This window comes from Macrobrachium nipponense, chromosome 29 (genome assembly GCF_015104395.2).
Source record: "Macrobrachium nipponense isolate FS-2020 chromosome 29, ASM1510439v2, whole genome shotgun sequence".
Lineage (NCBI taxonomy): Eukaryota > Metazoa > Arthropoda > Malacostraca > Decapoda > Palaemonidae > Macrobrachium > Macrobrachium nipponense.
In genome coordinates, this window is record NC_061092.1 from 16,045,433 (window position 1) to 16,065,432 (window position 20,000).

Below are 20,000 nucleotides of genomic sequence, written 5' to 3' on the forward strand. Positions count from 1 at the left end.
TTTTTTTTTTTTTTTTTTTTTTTTTTTTTTTTTTTTTTTTTTTTGTGAACGACAGCTTTAGTCAGCTGCGAACCACAAACAGCTTCCAGGTGCTTGGACATACATAGTTGCCCTTGTAATCTGCTTTGTTGCAACCGCTGCTTTGACAATGGCATGGTTTCTCTCTTGGGTGGTATGATAAATGGTACTCAGCAGCTTTGCACGGAATGAACCCAGTGAGTTACGTAACCAGTCTCTCTCTCTCTCTCTCTCTCTCTCTCTCTCTCTCTCTCAATTACCACGCCAGTTTCAAGGTACCTTTGATATGAGCCTCTGTCCTTGGGTAGCACGGATTTTTTTTTTTGGTCAGGCAAACTAAAAAAAAAAAAATTAATAAAAAAAAACACTCGAAATGACGTAAGGAGGGTCTAGTTATATGCATATAAAAGTGGGATGCCTTCAATTGATAAGACATCAGTATTTTAACTCGCTCATCCAAGGATGACCACATTTGCAGAAAACTGACAATACATGAACCACTTTATATACTTATTCGGCTGGATTAGCGGGTTGATAAATTCCTTCATGTATACAGCACCGAACACCTTGCCATTATTATTATTATTATTATTATATTATTATTATTATTATTATTATTATTATTATTATGTTTTGTTTATAATAATAATAAAGTGTTTTTAAATTATACACGAACTTTTAACATTTTTTTTATTATTGTGCACCTCCTAAGAAAACATTATATATACTCTCCGTGCAGAGAGTTTTTTTTTTTTTTTTTTCTCAAATATAATAATATAATAATAATAATAATAATAATAATAATAATAATAATAATAATAATAATTTGTTTGTTTGTTTGATCGCACCCAAGGTGGAATAGGGTATAGGGCTTGCAGCAGCATCCCAGAAGGCATCACGAGAACAAGAAGGTGAACACCCTGTGGAGTTACCCTTCTAGAGGATAAAATCGTAAAACTAGAAAAAAAATTGTAAATTGTTATTATTATTATTTTTTCCACATTACAACGACCTTGTTCAGATTCTGTTTGTTCATGAAGCTGTGGGAAGTGAAGCTCAGCTGCGAACCGGGAGCCAGTGTGAAAGAGTAGCTGCAGTCGAGGTCACCTATGTGATTTAATGACCTCAAATTACCACCCATCCAGTCTCTCTCTCTCTCTCTCTTCCTTCCTTGTTTAGGTAACGCGCTTGCTTGATGTATATTATATATCATATAGACATATATTATACATATATATATATTATATTATATATTATATTTTATATATATATATATATATATATATTATATGTGTTTATGTGTTTGTATATATAGTATGCGTATGTATGTATATATACATAGTTTACACAGACTAATCATGAAGATGCATGAAACTTCAGAGCTGCTATTGTAGTGACGCAAACTCAAGAAGTAGATTAACAGCCACACGAAAGCCAATCATTTTGATAAACCTGTTCTAAGACAAATGCAGGACGGAGATCCAAATCTCGCCGCCACCGAAGATACCAGCAACCAGGTGGATGCGTGCACGTTGATATAAAGTGTTTGTGCCACTGCGGCTTATTGCCATCAACCGCCATCGGTACTCGATTATAATTTGACAAGTGTTCACCGGAAGGGTGGAGAGACTCATTGTGCAGAGCAGGGTTTCCCAGATTTGGCGGTTTCCCACCAAATTTGGCTGGTTTTTTTCTAATTTGGTGGGTAAAAATTCACTTTGGCTGGTTTATCAGAAACTTGCTATTTGAGCTAAACACTGATCCCACTTTTGGGGAATTTGTCCCCAGATTGGGAATTTTTAAAGATTTTCAGGAAAAAATCTGGGGAATTTGAATAGGTTTTCAGTGAAAACTTGGTAAACATTTAAGCAAAAATATGTAGATAGAATAAAAAAAAAAATCTCACACACACCAGACGACCGCAACAAACACAAAAGGTCGAGACCATTAAAGGGGATTAGTGCAGATGCCATATTTCTTAAACCCGTTCAAACTATTGAGAAAAAAGAGTAATAAGGTGGTAGATTTGGCATGTTTATGATTTATTTTTTTTTTGTTTTGAGCGGCCTGCCATTTCATTGTGGATGGATGATTAATGGAAGTGACCACGGGTCACGGGATTAAGAGGATTGTCCTGTCACCTCTGTTTTGTCGTCATTATTTTGGGTCTGCTTTAGTTATATGACCATACGAACATTCTTCACTCTTACCTGTAGGTAGAGGGAAAGATGGTGATTTGTTTTAGTATTGGATGTAATATTCCATTTCTCGTCGCCGAGGTTCCGGGGATGAAGGGCGATAATAAAGCAATATCTTCTTGCTGGTGTTTATTGGCTTAAACTACATTGAAGAAGGCGGGTAGTTGAATATACAAAATACAATAAGCGTATATAATAGAATCATAACAAACATATGAGCATCGAAGCTCTATACACAATAAAGAATCATATCCTGCATACATGAGGTAGAATTTATAAGATCGAAGCCTCTGTGTCGGACTCGATACTAACACAATAATAATTGGTTATACTTATAACATTTACGCATTATGCAACATAGTGCAATACTCTGAACTGAACGTGTCTGCGGAGCTAAGATTTCCCGCGCTCGTTACATAACGTCTTGCATACATAACAGTCTCCTCCCCCTTTACCTGTGACTAAGAAACACTCGTTCCTCACATTTACAAATCTAATCTTTCAGGAGGTTTTCCTCTACTCATTCTGTTAGGGAGTACTATAGGTGTGTTCTGAGCTGTTGCATGATTTTGAACATCTTGGTGAGCAGTTTGCACATCTGAGTTATGTAAGTCTGAGGTATTTGAAACTTGTACTTCTGTATTATTTGTACCAAATGACTGCAACTGATCAACATGACGTTTTACAATCTTTCCACCGACATTAACATCATAATGTAAATTACCTATCTTCCTGACAATTTCTCCTTGTACCCATTTTTCTGGTGTATTGTATGACCTTACCATGACATAACCTGAAGGAGCGAAATGTCTTACATTGGGAAGCTTACTTACTTGATCATAACCTTTCTGTTCTAACTGACTCTGCAAGCTTGGATACATTAGATCTAACTTATTCCTGATCCTCCTCCCCATCAACAAATAAGATGGTGTTACACCCGTAGTATTATGCACGGTTGTTCTATAGGATAATAGGAACTTTGCAATGTGAGATGCTACATTACCAGAATTTGCTTGTCTACACTTCATATTATGTTTGAAAGTTTGAACAAATCTTTCTGCTTCACCATTCGTGGATGGATGATAAGTTGCTGATAATGTATGTTGTATACCATTTACATTCAGAAATTCCTTAAAACTCTGTGAAGTAAAACTGTGGGCCATTGTCTGTCACTATTTCTGGCAAACCATGCGTTGCAAAGATTTGCATGAGTGATCTTATAGTTGCTACCGATGAAGTTGTTTGCATTGGTATAACTTCTGGCCACTTACTATATGCATCTACTAATATTAGATATGAGTATCCTAAAAATGGACCTGCAAAATCTACATGTACACGTTGCCACGGGTATCTGGGTAATTCCATGGGTGCATTCGTGTTGGTTTTGGATGGTTTTGGGTTGTAATGCACAATTAATACACTTCTTAACCAAAATTTTCAATGTTCCCTATCAACACCTGGCCACCAAACATAAGTTCTAGCAATTGACTTTGATCTGACATACCTTGGTGGTCTGCATGTATTTCTGATAGAACTTTATTTCTTAATGCATTTGGAATCACTACTCTTGATCCTCTCAAAATACATTCTTGTGTTACACTCAATTCATTCCAAATTTCTTTGTATGGTTTACAATTGGCATCTTTCTTGCACAAATATCTCTGCCGGTTATTAGACTCTGCACTACTTTTGAAAGTACTGGGTGGTCTTTCTTTGTACCTTGTGCTATTTCCTTAGCTGTAATAGGTAAATTATAAGCAGAATCAAAAGAATACTTTCCTCATGTTGTTCTGGTGCTTTGTCTACAGGCAATCTTGACAAAGCGTCTGCATTACCCATCTTAGATGTTGGTCTATATTCTATGTTGTAATCATAATGCCGCTAATATGATTGCCCAACGTTGTAGTCTTGCAGCTACTAACGTCGGTAAACTTGCCTTTGGACCTAAAAATCATCAATAATGGTTTGTGGTCTGTAACTAATGTGAACCTTTTCCTGCCATACAGATACATATGGAACTTTTTCACTCCATACACTAGTGCTAATGGCTTCCTTTTCTATTTGTGAGTAATTTCTCTCTGCTTTGTTCAATACCCTAGAGGCAAAAGCTATTGGTTTTTCTGTACCATCTGCATTACATGTGCTAGTACTGCACCTAATCCTATGTTTGAGGCGTCACAAACCAACTTTACTGGCAAATCCATTTGATAATGTACTAAGAATGTGGGTGATGTCACTTCTGCTTTGATTCTTTCAAAAGCATTTTGACATTCCTTGTCCAATTCCATTTTACATCTTTGTTCAGCAAATTGTACAATGGGTGTGCAATTGTCGCTAAGTTTTGAATGAAACTACCATAGAATGTTACTAAACCTAAAAAATGATTGCAATTCCTTGACATTTTCTGGTAACTTTATTGCCTGACTGCACTGCATTTACCTTATCTTGAGTCTTATGAATACCTTTACCATTTACAATAAAGCCTAAATACTCAACCGAGTCAACTTCTAAAATACATTTACTCTGGTTGACCTTGATATTGTGTTCCTTTAGTTTCTTTAGAACTGCACGTAACCTTTCTCTATGTTCTTTTTTGTTTTTGCCAGCTACTAATATGTCATCAATGAAATGAATACTCCTGACATACCTGCAAATAATTTTGTCCACTGTTTGCTGCCATATTGCTGGACTGCTAGCAACACCATAGGGAAGTCTTTTTGGACGATACAGCCCTAAATGTGTGTTTACAGTACATAGCTTTTGGGAATTTTCATCCATGGATAGTTGTTGAAATGCTTGTCTAAGATCTATCTTAGAAAATACTGAGCATCCTGACAAAGTTGCAAACATATCTTTAGGATTTGGCAATGGATGTTGTCTACTTGCAATTGTGGATTTAATGTCACCTTGTAATCTCCACATAACCTAACTTGACCGTTGTCCTTAACAATTGGACTAAAGTGTAAGACCAATCTGAAAGGTGTGAATAATCTACCTTTTTCCATGAACCTTCACTTTCTAACCTTCTAATTTCAGTTTCCACAGCTGTTTTCAATGCATATGGAACTGGTCTTGGAGCAGAAAATCTAGGAGTAGCATTCTCCTTTAAAACTAAGACTGCTTGTGCATTCTTTACTGTTCCTACTCTGTCTTCAAATACTTCTTTGTAATCTGATAGAAGATTAGTTAATGAATTTCTTCTGCTGGTTCTTGTTTTGTACCTGTAACCCTTAGAATACTAGGCCAATCTAATTTTATGCATCTTAACCAATCTATCCTAATAATGTCTGTCCTTGACCCTTGACTAGTCAATGGTTAACTTACCTATCTCTTGATCTTTGTATGAACTTTCACTTGTGATGAACCAACTATTCTATGTTTGTACCATTATAACTTTTAAGCACTTTGTCTGAAGGTCTTATCACTAGGTTAGGTATGGTTTGTGCTACTCTTTCAGAAATTATTGTCACATCTGCAGCTGTGTCTATTTGCATGGGTGTGAGTTTCCCATTTATTTTCTATTTGAGCCATAAGACGTTCTTGTGCATCTTTGTTCACAGAATTAATGTGAAATGCAAATTGTTCTACTTCTGTGGTCTTATGTACACTTTCTTCATTTGAGCTAGAGCAGTCATTTGAATTTTACGGTTCTATTGATTTGTTTTGTGGTCTTTTGCTTAGCAAATTTACAATGACTTGTTAAATGACCACGCTTCCTGCAGTTATTGCACGTCTGACCTGACGCTGGGCACTTATCCCGAACTCATTGCTATAATGATCTTGTTTACCACATCTAAAGCACGATTTCTTTTGAGGTTTTTGTGTCCCTATGTGACTTTGACTTTTTCTGTGAGTATGCATTAGGTTTAACCTTGTTATACTTGGATATATACCTGGCTAGGCTTACTCGTTTTCATTTGTTTTGCCCATTCTTTGCATGTTGGTAACTCCTTTTATAGGCTACATGATTTACCTGACTACTGCTGTTGTTACGAGTCTTACCTACAATGACATTGGACTGGTAATTAGCAGTTTCTATTGCTCTTGCTATTTCCAGAACTTTTGCAAATTTAACTTCTTTTCTTGCAGCAACTTCTTCCTAAGCTCTTGCGAGTTACTCCTTACTATAATTTGTTCTATTAACCTGTCTTCTAGATCTCCAAATTCACAAGTTGAAGCTAATTTCTTTACCTTTGTTACAAAAGAATCTATTGTCTCACCTGATTCCTGTGATGCTTCTATGAACTGATAACGTTCAAAAGTATTTATTTGCTTGAGGAGCAAAATAATTTGTAAGCCCTTCAATTGCGTCCTGCAATGAATCACCTGTTAAATTCAAAGTATTGAATACTTCCTGAACTTCTAAACCTGCAAGTAGTGAAGTAACAAAGCCTTCTGCTGCTTTTCGTTTATTTTCCCTAGTGCTTCTAATAAATTTGGAAGCTGCCTATCCACTTTTTCCTTCTTGTACCCACTGATTTAGGATCATCACCGATGCTGAAGCTGTCTAAACTTTTGGACATCTATCGGCATTTTTGCTGTGATACTAAGAAGTTAGGCTAGGCTAGGAATTTGGAAGTTCTTTTCTTTTTTTCTTTTTCTACCTTGTAGGCTACACTTGCATAGACATACCTGTTGCACTTTTACTCTCTAAACCAACCCTTTTTTTTTTGTGTGTTAACGCTCCTGACTTGGCAAAGCGTTGCTTGGTTTGAGTGTGATGAAGGCATCTAGGTAGAGATTCTTCGTTTTCGGGTAGACTTCGTCCGATTGGGGTCGTCGTCTTCCGCTTCTTGGCTAGGAGGTTAGGCGTAGCTATAGGCTCCATTTGGCTGCTACGAGTTCGTCACCTGCGTCGCCAATGTTTTGTCGTCATTATTTTGGGTCTGCCTTTAGTTATCCTGGACCATACGACAATTCTTCACTCCTTACCTGTAGGTAGAGGGGAAATGATGGTGTTTTTAGTATTGGATGGAATATCATTTATCGTTCGCCAATGTTTTGTCGTCATTATTTTTGGTCTGCTTTAGTTATATGAAACCATACGACAATGGGGCTTCACTCTTACCTGTAGGTAGAGGGAAAGATGGTGTTTTAGTATTGGATGTAATATTCCATTTCTCGTCGCCAATGTTTGTCGTCATTATTTTGGGTCTGCTTTAGTTTATATGACCATACGACAATTCTTCACTCTTACCTGTAGGTAGAGGGAAAAAGATGGTGTTTTTAGTATTGGATGTAATATTCCATTTCTCGTCGCCGAGGTTCCGGGATGAAGGGCGATAATAAAGCAATATCTTCTTGCTGGTGTTTATTGGCTAAAACTACATTGAAGAAGGCGGGTAGTTGAATATACAAAATACAATAAGCGTATATAATAGAATCATAACAAAGCATATAGCATCGAAGCTAAGCTCCTATAACACAATAAAGAATCATATCCTGCATACATGAGGTAGAATTTATGAAGATCGAAGCCTCTGTGGTCGGACTCGATACTAACACAATAATAATTGGTTATACTTATAACATTTACGCATTATGCAACAGTAGCAATAGCTCTGACTGAACGTGTCCTGCGAGCTAAGATTTCCCGCGCTCGTTACATAACGTCTTGCATACATAACAGTCTCCCTTCATTTGTCAATACCAAAAGCAAAACAAAAATTATTTTTCATATATTCTTATATTAGTTTATATTATGTAACTAAAACTATGATGCTGCTATACAAGCATATATGATAAAAAAAATATGCATTCTAAAGGTAAATATAACGCACATATATTTGGCGGTTATTTGGGCTGGTTTGGATTTCCATTTGGCGGGATTTTGGCTGGTTTTATGGTAGACTTTGGCTGGTTGGCAGTGCTGTCATCTGGGAACCCTGGTGCAGAGAGTGTGCGCGCTTCTGACCGCAGATAACTATAGCTTGTGTGTTTCGATCGCCGGGATCTCGCTTTCCGTCGATCGATGCTGCGATCGGGTACCCTACTTCGCGTAGATCGTCGACATGATCCAGTCCAGGCTGTGTGTAGTGGTGGTACTACTTACCTGTCCCGTCACCTTAAGACATCTCAGAGCCTCACAACAAACTACGTCATTGGGGCATAGGGCTTAGGAGGACCAGGAGAGCCATCGCTGGTACCACCCTGTTACTGCCGAACCACCACCACCACCACCAACGCCTCCTCCTCCTCCTCCTCCTCCACCTGTTATCTAGAGGAGGACAGAACGAAGCCGTAGGGCCAGTTTTTGCGGTTGAGGCCGCTTATGTTTGTTCGTGCGTGTGTTTGGCTGATGGAACTTGCTCAGAGGGCCACGTCCCTCTCCCCGCCACTTTCTCTCTCTCTCTCTCTCTCTCTCTCTCCTTCACGAGCCACCTGTGACCCTTTCCGAAGGCTCCTCTCCGATCTCCCATCTGGATGGAGCGTCCCTCTTATATGCTTGCACTGATGATATTTGCGAATCGTCCGAGTGAACGCCTTTTTTTATGGCTTAATAGGGATTAGGAGACACTCAGCAGCGACTTGAGAAAAGTTTCGCCTCTTCAGTGGTTGGTTGAAGCGGTGATTTGGAGGTGACCAGTAACTGCAGCGAGAGATGGAGAAGGCAGCGGAAGGAGTAGCGCTCGCAGAGGAGGCCATTTTAACACTGGATCATCTGGATGCGACGACGACGAGGAAGTACCTATAATACCTTAGGCTTTCTTCGCTGGAGCTGCGAAGAAAAGGTCAAGGTAGCCGACTTGGCTTTTTTTTTTTTTTTTTTTTTTTTCAATACAGCAGAAAGTCGGGAAATTCGTCTTTTGGCTCTGGGATAAGTGAATTAATATGGAAGGCCTCGAACCCTAATTGCAAGTTTTAATATTTTTTTTTTTTTTGTTATTTTACTTTTTATTTTTATTTTATTTTTTCTTGTTTTAGTCTTTTTTTTTTTTGTCCAGTAAGGCGTCCGAGTCTCTCGGGACCATATTTTTATTATCTTTATTTAATTTTTCTCGTTTATTTTTTTCTGTCCAGTAAGGTCCGAGTCTCTCGGACAATTTTTTTATTTATCTTTATTTAATTTTTCTTGTTTATTTTTTTGTTTTTTTTTTCTGTCCAGTGAGGTCCGACCCCATTTATGACGAAAGGGCATAATATGCAAGGACTCGTACCCCAATTTCAAGTTTGATATTATTCTATATTTTATCTTATTCTTTATATTTTTTTTATTTTTTATTTACTTTTTTTGGTCCAATGAGGTCCGCGATCTCGTATGACGTAAAAGGAGTTTCGCAGGGAGTTATTTATTCCTTATTTTATTTTGATTTTTCATTTATTTACTTTATTTTTTATTTGATTTATTTATTTATTTTTTATTTTTTTTTTTTTTTTTTTGTCCAGTGAGGTCCGCGATCTCTGTAAACGAAAAGGGTAGTTTCGCTGGGAGTTATTCTCTTAAGGGTTTCTTGATTTCTGGCCCGTAGTTCCGGCAGAGGGGATCGTTGAGAAAGAGGAGGAGAGAATGTCGGCCAAGGCTGAGGGAGGTTGTTCGTGATTTCTGTTATGAAGGAAGCCCTTTCGAGAGGCAGAATCCGTTTGCCAGATCTGCCTAATTGAACGCGCTCGTGTCGAGAGATTAGATTTTTTTTCCCGTAAATCGCTGTTCTTTTCTTTAGTAATTATTATTATTATTATTATTATTATTATTATTATTATTATTATTAATTATATGGGTGCAAATATATATTTATAAATATATCTATATAGAGACCTATTGGGAATCCGTTCGATATAGTATACATTTATTTTTAAATATATTTGTGCCCCTGCATAACTGTGGATTTGTGTTTCAGTTATTATTATTATTATTATTATTATTATTATTATTATTATTATTATTATTATTATTATTATTATTAATATCTTCATGCATTTTCCATATCTTTATCGTCTTGATATTTCTGTTATTAAATCAAAGTTAAATAAGATTGAATCTCTTAGTTTTAACACAAATTACCTAAGGTAACTAACATGGAGTTTTCTTTTCTTGAAACCTATTTTGTCTGCAAACTTTGTGATTCGTTTCGGAGCGATGTGTAGACAAATTTCTTAAAAAAAAAAAAAAAAAAAAAACAAAAAAAAAAAAAAAAAAGGAAAATACCTGTTGTGGATTTCATTAAAAAAAAAAAAAAAAAAAAAAAAAACACATCGGCCTCAGACATCAGACTTTATATCGCTGCAAATGGCGATGATTATATTTATCAGTTCCCCACAATAACAAGAAAGCGTCTAAGAAAGTGTTTTGGGGGCTGTTTCGTCCATGAAGCTTCCACTTTTCCCATTGTGGGAATTTCCTTTTGGTTATCTTCCGGTTTCTCTCTCTCTCTCTCTCTCTCTCCTCTGTTGTCTGTGGCGTTTATTTTCGTAGGCTGGGAGACTCATTCAGCGTGTTAGCGTGTCACGGGGCTGAAACCGGTCAGGACCTACACTTAGTCCCTCATTTTTTCACGTGACGTGTGATAAACGAATCACGTGTTAAATGTAGTATATATATATATATATATATATATATATATATATATATATATATATATATATATGAATACACATATACATATACATGCTGAAACGCTGACATTTTCTCGTGGACATAAAACCCTATGGGACCTTTGTCATTCAGAATCTGATATAGCATTTAAAATATCAACTCAAATTATATATATATATATATATATATATATATATATATACTATATATATATATATATATATATATATATATATATAGTTGAATTGATGTTTTAAATGTTATATCAGATTCTGAATGACTAGGGTCGCATAGGGTTTTATGTCCACGAGAAAATTTCAGCTTTCCAGTTTTTATTTATTTTGTTTTTGGTGAATTTTATAGTTATCTGTTAAATGTCATGAAAGAAAATTCTGTTAGATGTTTAGCTTGTTGTTAGTTCATTCACTTGATAATATCTGTCATTTACTACTGTTGATTGATTTTCCTAATCCATGGATATAAAAATTCATTTACTACTGTTGATTGATTTTCCTAATCCATGGATATAAAAATTATTCAAAAAATTATCTGTCAAAAAAGTGTTAGTTTATAGCGACTCAGAATCACTCCGAGACAGATGATAGTAAACGAATATAGTGCCTGCAAGCAGAACCTCCTATACACAGAAATGTATTGCAGATATGCGAGAACATATATCTTGTACATCAAACTACATACCCTTATATAGACACATTCCAAAATACGATTTTCTAATTGTTTTCGAGTCGCGGTAGACTGAAAGAGACGGACACAAGCAACCAAGCTATATAACAGTTCGGAATCGGTTTGTGTTTGTGGTGGTATGTGTTTGAAGGTAGATTAGCCGAGTGGACTGGTTGTGGAAAGTGGGAGGGAGGGAGGGAGGGAGGAAGTAGGAGAGAGACAGAAGGGAGGGGAGATGGAATGGTAGGAATAGGTGGCGGTGGGAAGGGGGAATGGGGCAAGGGAAGAGTGGTAGGGGAAGAGTGGTTGCAAGAGCAAGGTAGTACCGGTGTGTGTGTGTGTGTCTGAGGGGTAAGAGGAAGGGTGGGCCGGGGTGTCACAGTAGTATAGTAGTAGTAGTAGTAGGTGGGTGGTGGGGGGTGGAATCCCGCTCTGGCGTTTCGAGACTCCGAGTTAACCAGTCAGCCAGTGAGTGTCGCGTGTGTTGTGGAAGCGAGACAGGGACTTTCGTGGATTGTGGGTCATTTCACTTGCAACACGTGCAATCGCCTTCGGTTTCCCTCTTCTTTGCTTCTTTCCCGTTGCGAATGGAAATAGCCGAAGGAATCTTCAGTGTTTTTTTTTTCTGTTTTTGTCTCGAGAAAAATGTGGTGCGATCGGGTTATTTCTGTGGGTGATTTGGGACCAAACAGCTGTGTTTTTCTAGGTGTTGCATACACAGTAGTGTGTGTGGCGGGGCTTGCAGAAAGGACCTTCGAATGACTGGACCAGTGATGTTCATTGCTTTTTGCTGTCCAAGGGGAGTGTTGTCGGTGCATTTGTCAAAGTATTAAAATATTTGCATATACGATATTTTTTTTTTTTTTGGCTAGAGGACCTATCATCAGTATGCTACTTGCCTCCTCTGCAGTTAATGGTACCAAAGCTCTAGACTCTCTCTCTCTCTCTCTCTCTCTCTCTCTCTCTCTCTCTCTCTCTCTCTCTCTCTCTCTCTCTCTCTCAAATCTATGTAGAAAAATTCCTTGTATAATGTTATTAAACACTCATGAGTCAAACCAGATGTATGTCATAGCCTCTACCCCTTGCAACATAACTAGTATACAGAGACTTGAATAAAAATACCTTGGTATCCTTTTTTCACTTAATTATTTAATACGGAGTCTTCCCTTATTTAGCCAAAAGTAACGGCACCGTATGGTTAATTCGGGTGAAAGCCTTCTTGTCTAACCAAAGAGACCAACTTCCAGGCTTGTCTCCCTTTGCCTGGGGGCTCCCCAACCCCCATTCTTCCCAGACCTCAACATTCGAGCTTTGATAGGCTATAGCTACTTCCTTTATTCCCCTTGATATTATTGGCTGCTTTAAGTGGGAAGTAGAATCTTTCCTATTCTTAGCTTCTTTCACCCTGGCTGACGATAGGCACCTTGCAATGGCTGGTGTATTTCCCTTTGTAGTTGTCCACTGGAAAATTAAGGTAATTTAAAGGGGGATAGTGTTGTCCACTGGAAAATTAAGGTAATTTAAAAGGGTATAGTGTTGTCCACTGGAAAATTAAGGTAATTTAAAGAGGTATAGTGTTGTCCAGTGGAAAATTAAAGTTTTTTAAAGTTCATTGTTGTCCAGTGGAAAATTAAGGTAATTTAAAGGTTGCATTGTTGTCCAGTGGAAAATTAAGGTAATTTAAAGGTTACATTGTTGTCCAGTGGAAAATTAAGGTAATTTAAAGGTTACATTGTAGTCCAGTGGAAAATTAAGGTAATTTAAAGGTTACATTGTTGTCCAGTGGAAAATTAAGGTAATTTAAAGGTTACATTGTTGTCCAGTGGAAAATTAAGGTAATTTAAAAGGTTCATTGTTGTCCAGTGCAAAAATTAAGTCTTTAAGGGGTTACAGTGCTGTCCAGTGGAAAATTTAAAGTTTTTTTTAAAGGGTTACAGTGTTGTCAAGCGGAAAATTAAGGTTCTTTTAAAGGGTTGTCGTGTTGTCAAGTGGAAAATTAAAGTTTTTAAAAGTGTTATACTGTTGTTCAGTTGAAAATTGAAGATTTTTTAGGGTTATAGTGTTGTCCAGTGGAAAATTAAACTTTTTTAAAGGGTTATAGTGTTGTTTATTGTAAAATTAAAGATTTTTATAGTAATTATAGTGTTGTTCAGTGGAAAATTAAAGATTTTTAAAGTGTTATAATGTTGTCCAGTGGAAAATAAATTTTTTTAAAGGGTTATAGTGATGTCCAGTGGAAAATTAAAGATTTTTATAAGGGTTATAGTGTTGTCCAGTGGAAAGTAAGGTTCTTTACAGGGTTAGCATGTTGTCCAGTGGAAAATAATTTTTTTCAAAGGGTTAGTGTTGTCCAGTGGAAATTAAGGTTCTTTAAAGGGTTACAGTGTTGTGCAGTAGAAAATTAAAGTTCTCGGTACCAGGATCTGTATTCTTCCAAAGTTCACCTTACGCTCGGTAGAGGTTTCGACACCGACCGGTATCTGAGGCACTGGGAAAAACCCCGGTGACTAATGCTAGCATTCCATTTTGAGTTTCACATGACAGTCATACCATGATCTTGTTTTCATAAAACCGATTATTGATCACCCCATTCTCCCTATTCCCACACCTGTCCCCCACTCCCATGCCACCCACCCACCCAACCTACCCATTCTGCATCGTAAACCGAATCGAAAGGAGTTCGTTCTCTTTATTTCGTAGAGAATTCACATTCGACTCATTTGATGCAATGGCTGCTTTGCTTCTCTGTATAGTTTTCGAAATCAGCATCGTCTAGCTACCTGGAATTATGCCTAGTCAGTATTTCCTGTTGACAAGCAGGTAGACCTGATCTGTAGTTCGGATTGTTCTGTCTCTCAGAATGCTAGAAAAAGGTGCTTTTGTTTGTAATTGTTAATCAGCTGGAAGACCTTTATCCGACAAAAACTTAAAATTATGTTTGTTATTGTTTTAGTTTACGGCGTCATCATATTTAATATAATTCAAAGAATGTATCATGAAATCACTTTATTTTTATTTATTTTTATTCATTTATTATTATTTTTTTGTTGTATCGCTGTTTGTCAGTGTTCCTGGCATATTTATCACTCGCACGATTATACAACAAAATCTTATGAATGTTTTTTTATATTGCTATTTAACACAGTGTTCCTGAAAAAAAAATCACAACATGAAAAAGGATTCTTATTAAAACCTCGGAAATGTGTCAGTAGTGTTTCTCGAATAATGTGGCACAAATGTGTACGGAAATAATATTTAAGTATGCGGTAGAAGTTGAGTGAGAGTATAAATACTGTGGTGTGAAAAAAAAAAGAAAAAAAAAAAGTGACTTGAATTACCGAACGTCCGGTGATGTGCTGAATCACTCGGATGGATAATGTGACGAATATCCTTATGCAATAGGTGGGCGAGGAAGGTGGCGCTAATTCTTTCTCAGGTGAGGCGTTATTTTGTTTCTTTCATTTTTATTTGAATAAGATATGTGATTAATCATGTATGTAAAAGGTATATGCATATATATATATATATATAATATATATATATATATATAGTTTATAGTATAGTATTATATATATCTATATATATTATTATTATATCTATATAAATATATATGAATATATATATATATATATATATATTATATATATATATATTATATATTAATAATATATATATTATATAGTATTAGTAGTATTATATATATATATATAGTATATATATATATATAATATATTATATATATATATAATATATATATATATTATATAATTAACATACCCGTTTCCCATATGTATATGCATGCGCGTGAGGCTGCAACTGCTTGCGAACGCACGTAAATGCTGCTAAAGCACACCGTTTATCTAAGCATGAGATTATCCTAGAGATATAAATACACAGCATAATTTACCTTAGCGGAGACTTGACACCCTTTGGATGTTATGTTTTTCTTAACATTTAGTTCTTGATCAAGTGTGTTGTTTTTAAAAGCTATCCGGAAATACACACCCAACCTTGGCTTGGGTGGGATTTGAAAGTTTCAATGGCGAAGAGTAGAGTGTCTTAATGAGAGAGCAATTAATGCAAGCGTTACTGATGACAGGGTAAAATTACCATTGAGTGACTCTCTCTCTCTCTCTCTCTCTCTCTCTCTTCTTCTTCTTCTTCTTCTTTTTCTTCTTCTTCCCCAAACACGTTTATTTTCATACTTTTCAAACTTACTCATCCTCTCTCTCTCTCTCTCTCTCTCTCTCTCTCTCTCTCTCTCTCTCTCTCTCTCTCTCTCTCTCTCTCTTAGCAGGAGGCTACAAAGCAGAAGCAAAATCTCTCTCTCTCTCTCTCTCTCTCTCTCTCTCTCTCTCTCTCGTAACGGGAAGCCAGCAAACAGAAAAACAAGTCTATTTTCGTTCACTGTCCAAGCACAAATATTAATATTTATTTAACCTTTTGATGACTGTGTTGTCGCGCCGAGGAGACGGTATGGAAATCAGCCCACATTCAGCTCATTTGATAATTCAGCTCACGGAGTTGTACAAATGATGCCAGATTGCCTGGCATCCTTTAGATTTGAACTCTAAAGGAGCCCAGGTTTCTAGTTTCTGTGATACTTCTAGAGATTATTTTATATTGGAGCCAAAGGATCTAGTTTTTAGGAGATTTCTAGAGATTATTTTCCTTCTTAATGTTTTGTAAGCTATTTAGTAAAGTCTTTATTGTTCTTTTTCTGTTTTAAGGTTAATAATTGGTGATGTTTTTTTCGTACAATTCTGGTTTTTATTCGGTAAAGTCGTTTTTGGCAGTTGCTTTTATTTGGATCGTTCGTTAATCATTTATTTATATATTTTTTCCATATTTTTTAAAGTTATTCATTGAAGTATTTTAACTTCATTTCATTTCATGTTTTAACTTCATTTAATTTTTTTGTTTTTATCTGTTCAGTAAAGTGCTTTAACTTCTTTTCGAGTTATTTATTGAAGTGTTTTAACTTTATTTCATTTTAAGTTATACATTGAAGTGTTTCAGCGTCATTTCGTTTGTAAGTTATTCATTCAAGTGTTTCTTTTAAGTTATTCCTCAAAGTGTTTCAATTTCATTTCATTTTTAAGGTATTCGTCCTAGTGTTAGTCCTTCATTTCACATTCAAGTTATTTATTGAAGTGATTTGGGGGATAATTTTTTCTTTGATAAGTTATTTGATTAAGTTTTTTTTCTACTTTGTCTTTTTTTAGTTGTTGAGTAAAGTTTTTTCGTTCATTCATTCAAGTCATTAGTGTCTATGCACTGTTGTAATTATGGTCGATGTAAATCACACTCAATAGTGTCAGCTCACTTTCTGATCATGAACTTTTTATTAAGTTATTTTCATGTACTTCCTCTTCAAGTGGTCCGATTAAATCCTTTCAAGAAACAAATATCGATTAAAAAAAATCGTCGGTAACTCCCGACGAAGGATTACGAAAGCGACCTTCTTTTCCTTGGCGTTCCCCAAGGCGGTTTTGGCGCTGCACAGGCCTTCAAAAAAAAAAAAAAAAAAAAGAACTCAGCTAGGCATCCTGTTTTTTATGAACAGTTTTTTTTTTTTTTTATCATTATTATTACATCAGGTGTTATTTCTTGTCCCTTCTCGTGTCCTATATTTTGACGATGAGTGGGATTCGGTTATATAGTTAGTTTTACTTATTTTGGAATGTCGTGTCTTGAACGCCGGAGTAGCCAGGCACAAAAAAAAAAAAAAAAAAAAAAAAAAAAATGCCATTGTTTAATTATTAGGAGATATTTTACCATTGTTTAGTTCCTGCTCTTGCCCTATATTGCTTCGTAGACTGGGTTTTATACACACACACACACACACACACACATATATATATATATATATATATATATATATATATATATATATGCATATGTATATATATATATATATATGTATATATATACATATATATATATATGTATATATAGACTCATTTTGAAGTTATTTATTTATGCTCATTTATTTCCTATTTACTTCTATTACGGCGTCAATAACCTAGATGTTGTGACGCTAGAATTAATAGCCACAAATCAATCAGTCAGTCGTAGACTTTTGACTGTAAACTGGCATTTGATGATGTGGCATTATTTGTGGAAATATGTTTATGCCATGATTAATACGGATATGTGGCCTTGTAGGGGTGGGTGAAGGTGGGTATAATGGGTATAGTATGCGTGATTTTTATTTATTATTTATTTATTAATTTTTTATGTAATTACAAAAGTAAGGGGCGAAATTATTTCCATAAAGTGGTATTTTGGGCTAATGTATGAATGAGGATATTTGCATGTGTGTAATAAAAGATCACTATAGCGTGTGCATACTTGCTGAAGAAAAACAATTTTTGAATACTAAGCGTCGTTGTCCAGTTTTCTATGTCAACAGAATCGTAATTGTTTCAGCACTACAACATTCATGATCGTTTATGGAAACATATTAAAAGAACAGGTATATTGTAATACTGGATATAATAATTACTGCCAAAGGTAATCTGAGAGAGAGAGAGAGAGAGAGAGAGAGAGAGAGAGAGAGAGGGTAAAACTTCGTTTTCAAGGGAACCATTTACCCGGAATCTGTGATGCCAAAAACTCTTTCCACGATCATGGTCTCGACGGAACAAAAAGCAACGGAACTGCTTCCTCTCTTCTCACGATGCGCGGCGTTATTCATCACTCTGGAATCTGGCGTTATCGGTCCTTTGCATGTTACGTAAGTGCGTGTTTGCACACGCACACACACACACACACACACACACACATATATATATATATATATATATATATATATATATATATATATATATATATATATATATATATACAGGGTGTCCATAAAGTCCCAGTACCATTACAAGTAATTATTGCCTGCAATGGTACTGGGACTTTATGGACACCCTGTATATATATGTATATATATATATATATATATATATATATATATATATATATATATATATATATATATATATATATATATATATATATATCTTCTCCTATATATATATATCTATATATATATATATATATATATATATTTATATATATCATATATATATATATATATATATATATATTATATAGTATATATATATATATATATATATATAATGTTCATTCACAAATGTTGAGCTACAAACATCGTTTACTATCGTTTATAAGCGAATTTGTATCTGCAAATAAAGGTAATACATCCGACTTCCGGTTAAAAAAAAAAAAAAAAAAATATATATATATATATATATATATACTATATATACTATATACTATAAATATATATATATATATTATATATATATATATAATATATATAGTATATATATATCATCCCCTGAAGGAATTTTTTAATTAGTCCGTTGTAAGTTTTCTAAATCATGATTTGGTGTAATGAAAAATATAAATTAACAAACGCACGCTCACACCCAGGCTCAAGAGGTTCCTGAAGGTTTTGATGTTAAAAACTGAAGTTACGGGTCATAGCCTTTTAAAAGTTCCCACAGTTAAGGACAGTTAGTTAAGGGGTTTGACGGGGATGTGACGACCTCGGGAGCATCCGCAGAGTCGTTTTAGGGTTGTCCTAAAGTCGTTGCTGAGCTGAAGTTCGTCAGTGAGTGCTTTGATGTTTGGTTTCAGTTTGACGTTTGAGGACACGCCCCCTTTTAAGACTACTAATAATGGCTAGAGATTGGTAAGTGAATGCTTATATATATTTCATAAGAGATTTGAAATCGAATACTTATATATATTTCTTAGAGATTTGAAAATGAGTGATAGCTTTTAGGGATTTGTAAGTGAATATTTACATTTCTTAGAGATCTGAAAGTGAATTATATTTTTTGTGATTTGTAGGTGAATACTTATATATTTGGGGGGGGGGGGGGCGATTTGAAGGTGAATAATAGTTTCTGGAGAATTGAAAGTGAATTAGATTCAGTGATCCAATGTATAAATATATGTGTTGTGTCTAGTTTGAGAGTCTGTGACCCATGTATATATATATATATATATATATATATATATATATATATATATATATATATATAATATGTGTGTGTGGGTGTGGTGTGTGTGTGTTGTGTATATTATTAATTATATATATATATATATATATATAATGTGTGTATAGACTGATTGATTGATTGAAAAATTGACAGGCAAACCTCTAATGAAGAACGATGATTGAATAAGTTTCAACCCATAATATATTTGAAACTTAGTGAAGATGGTATGTCTATAATTACGTGAAACTCAAGAATGAACCTGAGAAAGGGGATTGGTAAAATCCAGGATTACGTAATTTGTCCCTTGAAATGTTCAGGGTCCTCTTTCCACGTTATGGGATTAGAAATTCAGAGATTTCTCTGAAATTCATCATGATCGTCTTACTGAAGTAAATGGTTTAGTGGACACTTGCGTAAGAACGCGCATGATTTTATGATCCACTCAAAGCAAATAAATATCAGCAGTCACGTTGTTTACAGTAGTAATACTTAACGATTTCATGGTTAGATATTATTCAACTAAATTTGTCGCCTCGGTCA

At 35.2% G+C, this 20,000-nt stretch overlaps 1 protein-coding gene across 6 annotated transcripts in view; it reads left to right on the forward strand.

Annotated features, from left to right (window-relative positions):
• Nucleotides 1-20,000, forward strand: part of LOC135206154 (uncharacterized) — a 235,153-nt gene that overhangs the window by 60,157 nt on the left and 154,996 nt on the right. Inside the window, exons 1-2 of one of the 6 annotated variants that reach the window (XM_064237425.1) lie at nucleotides 11,899-11,949; nucleotides 14,579-14,869. The exons of the other annotated variants lie outside the window; for them this stretch is intronic. The gene's annotated coding sequence lies outside the window, so the exon portion shown is untranslated. Of the gene's footprint in view, nucleotides 1-11,898; nucleotides 11,950-14,578; nucleotides 14,870-20,000 lie in introns of those variants that run through there. 6 annotated transcript variants of the gene reach the window in all.